The sequence below is a fragment of the Macadamia integrifolia genome, chromosome 12 (assembly GCF_013358625.1).
Source record: "Macadamia integrifolia cultivar HAES 741 chromosome 12, SCU_Mint_v3, whole genome shotgun sequence".
NCBI lineage: Eukaryota > Viridiplantae > Streptophyta > Magnoliopsida > Proteales > Proteaceae > Macadamia > Macadamia integrifolia.
This window is the reverse complement of record NC_056568.1, coordinates 9,977,137-9,983,136: the sequence shown is the minus strand read 5'-3', so window position 1 is coordinate 9,983,136 and position 6,000 is coordinate 9,977,137. Positions and strand designations below refer to the sequence as shown.

The following is a 6,000-nucleotide window of genomic DNA, read 5'->3' as shown; positions in this document are numbered from 1 at the left end:
TTTTGCAGGGGTGGGGGGGAGGGGGAGGGGGGTTAATGCATCTAGTAAATGCAATAGATGGGTCCAATTTGTTAATTAATAGCTAATGTTAAGTGGAATGGTTGGTTCAATTTGTTAATGAATAGCTAATGTTCAATGGAATGGTTTTTTTATTGGAGGATCTTGTAATGGGGGTGGGAGAGTTTTTGTTCTTTTTGTGGAGGACCATGTTGGCTATTATGCATTTTAGGGCAGCTGAGGGTACAGATTGCTTGTTTGTGCCTTTCTGTTAGAGATTATGTTCTAAGGGTAGTTTGGGAACTAGTTGTGTTACTAATTATGTTATATTGTAATTCTTATATTTTCCCTTTTTACCTCCCTAGGGATGTGTATGTAATTCCATGAAATATATTAGTGAAGCAATATGTGTTAGAGAGACATTCTCTTAACACATGATTCTTCCACCCTCTTCTTCTCTCCTCCTCCTCCTCCTCTAACCTTCTACTCTCATCTTTCTTGTTGCTTTCTTGTTTTCTTGCAACCCATAAATTCTAACTTGGTATCAGAGCAGGGAAAAGTTGAGAGCCGATTCTGAACCCATCTTGATCTGCTTTCTTGCTTTGGAACCCTAGACTGTAAGAGGGTTCTAGAGAAGAGACCACCATGTGAATATTTCAAGGGACCATCATGTGAAGGCTGGAATCAAGCCTCAAAGGAACAGGGTATGAGATGTTTGTGAGTGCTGAGCTCAAATCTCGCTGAACCAAAAACAGGGCATCATTACCACCAGCCCTGGGAGCAAGTTTTCATTTCTCTCACATCTGAGTTCAGCTGGAGATGGAACCAGCTTTTGAGTCTCCCAAGGGCCTATTTTCAGATGTTGTTGATCCAAGCTGGTGATTTTTTTTCCTGCAACCTTTTCCACTTGAACAGTTCTGCCGCCAGTCTGGTTGTTGGCTTGCTGTTGCAGCTTTTATTCTCTCCAACCTAGAGCTTTGTAGGACAAGGGGCTGGTACCTTTCAGGTCGCCTAAGGGTCCTTGAATGATGATATAACTGTGAAGTTTTGAAAACTCCCTGATCTGGTTACAGTAACTCAAATGAAAGCATCTTTTTTAGCGTCTCTTTGAGCTCCTTTTTTTGGAACTTCTCATCTGGTCAAGTTGGTTGGTAATGATTGATGATTCCACTTTATAATAAATGCTAGAAGTGATTTAGAATTGAAAAATTACTGTTATGTATGCTTTATTATTGTCTTTGTGAAATTCCTTTTCTTGGAGAAGTTCACCTAGGAAAAATTGTTTCTGTTGGGTTTATCTCTGAGTATTTGTGAAGGAAAATTTGGATAGAGTGTGCACTCCCCATCTTGTGTGTGGTTCCTTATCTACAATATGTCTAAAGATAGTGGACTTGGAGAATTTTCAGCCAATGCATCAAGTAGTGCTCATCAGACTCTATGGCTTTTGATGACCTAAATACTTAGATCTCTATTGAGAAGTAGGACAATACCAACTATTTGGATTGGCTTCACTCTATGAAGCTTTCCTTGCGGAGTAGGGGGGAAGCTAGGGTATGTTACAGGTACCATTCAAGCTCCTAAACCAAGTGACCCATTGTATCCGAAATGGGAGACTGAGAACTTCACTGTTATGACTTGGCTGATATTCTCTATGAAACATGAGATTGGAAGAAAGTTTCTAAGAAAAGAGGCTACAAAGGACATTTGGAACAATGTTACCAAAACTTTTGATCGAGTGGGTGACTCGGCTAAGGTTTATCAACTACTCCAAAAGGTCATTACCATAAAGCAAGGAGATAGGACCATTTCTTGAATACTACAACACTGTCATCAGTCTCTGGGAAGAGTATGATCACTATAGGGACCTCCAATTGTCCAATCCAGAAGATGAAGCTAAGGTTTACCGAACACTCCAATTGAAGGTTTCCACATCTGCTCCTTCCACAACTCTATCTTCAGTTATTGATTCTGGTGCCACTGATCACATGACTGGTATATCCCATTATTATGATTCCTACTCCATTTGTGCCAGTAGGGATAAGGTCAGGGTAGCTGATGCCTCCCTTTCCTCCATTTCTAGTAAGGGTAGTATTTTTGTTACTTCCTCCATTTCACTTGACTATGTTCTTCATGTCCCTAACCTTGCCACTAATATTGTGAGTCACCTAACAAAATCATTAAACCATTGTGCCACATTTTTTCCTTCTCATTATCTCTTTCAGGATTTAGTGACGAAGAAGATTATTGGCAGTGGGTGTGAGGAGAAAGGACTAATTTTTTCTTTTTTTTTGGGATGAATAAAAAGGACTATTTACTTGAACCTCAATCACCTTTTTTGGCTACAGCTCAATCCTATGTGTGTGAACATACTGAGACAGTTCTATGGATTCTGTCATGTTATGGCACCAACGTGTAGGACATCCCTCTTTTGTTATTATGAGAAAACAATTACCTCATTTACTTACTTATTTTTCTACTTCCCATGTCTTTCATTGTGAACTCTGTATTTTGGCCAAACATCGCCGTTCCTCCTATCATGGTTATAGATCTAATGTTCCTTTTCACATTGTGCACTCTAATGTTTGGGGTCCCTCTACTACTGCCTCTTTACTTGGTTATCGCTACTTTGTTTTATTTGTTGATGATTTTTCCCGTACTAATTGGACTGTTCTGATGAAGCATAAGAGTGATGTTTATGATGCATTTAAACAATTTTATCATATGATATGTACTCAGTTTGACACCAAAATTAAAATTGTTAATTCTGACAAAAGGGAAGAGTATATGTATGGTGGTTTTCAAGACTTTTTTTTTTTTTACTGATAATGGCATTATCCATCAGCTGGCTTGTGTTGACACACCCCAACAAATGGGGTAGCTGAGAAGAAAAATCGCCATTTGATGGAAGTCAATAGGAGTATTCTCTTTGGCATGCATGTTCCCAAAACTTTTTATTTGATGCTCTCCTCACTGCTACCTTTTTAATCAATCATATGCCAACAAACTTCTTGGTTCCAAAACCCCTTTAGATACCTTGTTTCCTCAGTCTTCGTCTCTCTCTTCCCACCAAGGTGTTTGGGTGTATATGTTTTGTCCATATTAATAAATCTTCTCAGACTAAACTAGACCCCAAGGCTCTCAAATGCATCTTTCTTGGCTATTCCTCCACTAGCAAAGGTTACAAGTGCTACCAGCCTTTTTCCAGACAAGGGCTTCTTTCTAAAGATGTCACATTCCTTAAGTCTATTCCCTTTTTTACTCCCCATCAGCATACTCTTTATGGGGAGAATAATGGGAGTGAAAAGGTTGCTGATGAAATTCCTTTTTTTCCCCTTGCCTATTTTCCCTTTTATGCTTGACATTGGGAAACACAAAGAAGTGGATAATGTTGATATTGGTGTTCATTCAAGGGGTGGTTCAGGTTCTGATAACGAAAAGGTGGACGTTATGTACACAAAATGGAGACAGAAAACATACCAAGAGTCCTCTTTGAATCCACATCCTGAGATCCACCTTTCTCAATCAGGTAACATCCCCTCTCCCTCATCTAAGTTAAACCTTCCCATTGTTGTTAGAAAGGGAAAGAGAGCTTCTACTAATCCTGTAGCTTCCTATGACTCTCTCTCTCTCCTACAAGTGTTGCCTTTACTATTGCCCTCTCCTCTGTTTCTAGTCCTACTACTGTAATTGAAGCTAAGTCTGACCCCAAATGGAAGCAAGCCATGACTGAAGAAATGATGGCCCTTGAAAAAAAAAATGTACTTGGAAACTGGTTTATCTTCCCAAGGGGAGAATTCCAATTGGATGCCTGTGGGTCTACACAATCAAATACCAATCAGATAGCACTACTGAGAGATACTGGTGCCAAAAGGATACAACCAAGTATATGGGATTGGCTATCAGGAGACACTTGCTCTTGTGGCCAAGCATAATTCCGTAAGGGTTCTTTTATCTCTGGAAGCAAATAAAGACTGGCTATTGTATCATTTGGATGTTACGAATGCCTTCCTTCATGGTGATTTAGAAGAGAAGGTGTACATGCAAACTCCTCCCGGCTTTAAGTTCCCTTTAGTTGCAGAGAAGGTGTGTCTCCTTAAGAATGATCTATATGGTCTTAAACAGTCTCCAAAGGAATGGTTTGAAAAGTTCAAATATGCTATTCTGAAGAATGGTTATTCCCAGAGTCGGGCTGACCACACCCTGTTCACTAAGAGAGGTAATGGCACCATCACAACCCTGATTTTCTATGTTGATGACATTGTGGTGACTGGAGATGACAGATCTAAGATAGTCAAACTGAAGACCTACTTAGGTCAACAGTTTGAAATAAAAAATTTGGGGCCCCTAAAGTACTTCCTAGGAATTTAAGTGTCTAGATCCAAGAAGGGCATAATATATGCCAAAGAAAGTTTGTTCTAGACCTACTGAAAGAAACAGAAATGTTGGGTTGCAAACCTACAAGTTCTCTTATTGAGCAAAATAATAAACTTGGGAAAGATTGTGGACCTTCCTTGTTGATGCAAGGAAATACCAAAGGCTAATTGGGAAGTTTATCTATTTGTCTTTGACTTATCCAGATATTATTTATGCAGTGGGGGTGGTGAATCAGTTTATGCATGCCCCCAAGAGTGGACACCTGAATGTTGTCTACCATATGCTCAGGTACTTGAAGTTCTCTCGAGGGAAAGAACTGTTCTATGTCATGCATAACCACATGAGGATAGAAGGCTATACTAATGCAGATTGGACTGGTTCAGTTTCTGACAGGACATCTACATCTGGCTATTGCACTTTTGTGGGTGGTAACTGGTAACCTAGTCACATGGAGGAGCAAAAAACAACCTGTGGTGGCTCGGTCTACTGCAAATGCAAAGTTCAGAGCTATGGCTCATGGAGTGTGTGAACTCCTCTGGTTGAGAAGGCTGGTCCAAGAATTGGGATTTGATACTGAGGCACCCATGAGACTTTATTGTGACAACAAGGCTGCCATAAGCACATAGAGGTGGACAGACACTTCATCAAAGAGAAGATCGAGTCTGGTAACATATGTACACCTTTTGTGAGGACTGGAGATCAACTAGCTGATATTTTGACAAAAGGATTCCTCCATCATTAGTTCAGTAAACTGTTGTCCAAGCTAGGAATGCATAACATTTACTCTACAGCTTGAGGGAGAGTGTTAGAGATTATATTCTAATGGTAGTTTGGGAACCAGTTATGAGTTATGTTATATTGTAATTCTTATTTATTCCCTTTTTACCTCCATAGGGAGGTGTATGTAATTCCATGAAATATATTAATGAAGCAATATATGTGTTAGAGACATTCTCTCAACAAATGATTCTACCACTCTCTCTCTTCTTCTTCTTTCCTCCTTGTCTAATGTTCTACTCCCATCTTTCTTCTTGCTTTCTTGTTTTCTTGCAACACATAAATTCTAACTCTTTCATCACTGGAATTTAGTTTCCTTTCTTTGAAGAAGAATACATAAACTGCAATCAAAGCCTATGCAGTTTTTGGATGTTTAAGGGAAAAATTAATGAGATTTGTATGCAAGGCTTTGAATATAACCAAAATCAATAAGAGTACATCTGTAGAATTAGACAGTCACGCCTTGGCATCAAAATGCTTCCCTCCATCCCTTAAAGATTGTCCAGTTTGGGCATTTTAACAGCTTAGAAACATTATATTTCTAGAATTCAGTGCATGAATTTTGGCTTCTTTCTCATATAACCCATTGACACGCTATTACGCTAGTAGCCTAGTACAAACTTAGAATCTGTCTTGTCAACAATGACAAATTTGGAAAATAATTAAAAGAACGTGAGAAGTGAAGAGTATTAATTACAACTTGTTATAATTTAAATCTTTCACAAGTGCCAATCTTCAGGAAAAAAAAAAAAGAGTGACCACATGATATCCCTAAATTGCTCACGACCAACTAAAGGTCAGTTCCATCACTAAACATGTCTGCTACACTCTAAAAAGAAAGTAATTAAAAAA

At 39.0% G+C, this 6,000-nt stretch overlaps 1 protein-coding gene across 2 annotated transcripts in view; it reads right to left on the bottom strand.

Annotated features, from left to right (window-relative positions):
* LOC122057753 (FAD synthase) overlaps positions 1–6,000 on the bottom strand; it is a 36,977-nt gene that overhangs the window by 6,707 nt on the left and 24,270 nt on the right. The gene's annotated exons all lie outside the window — the stretch shown is intronic.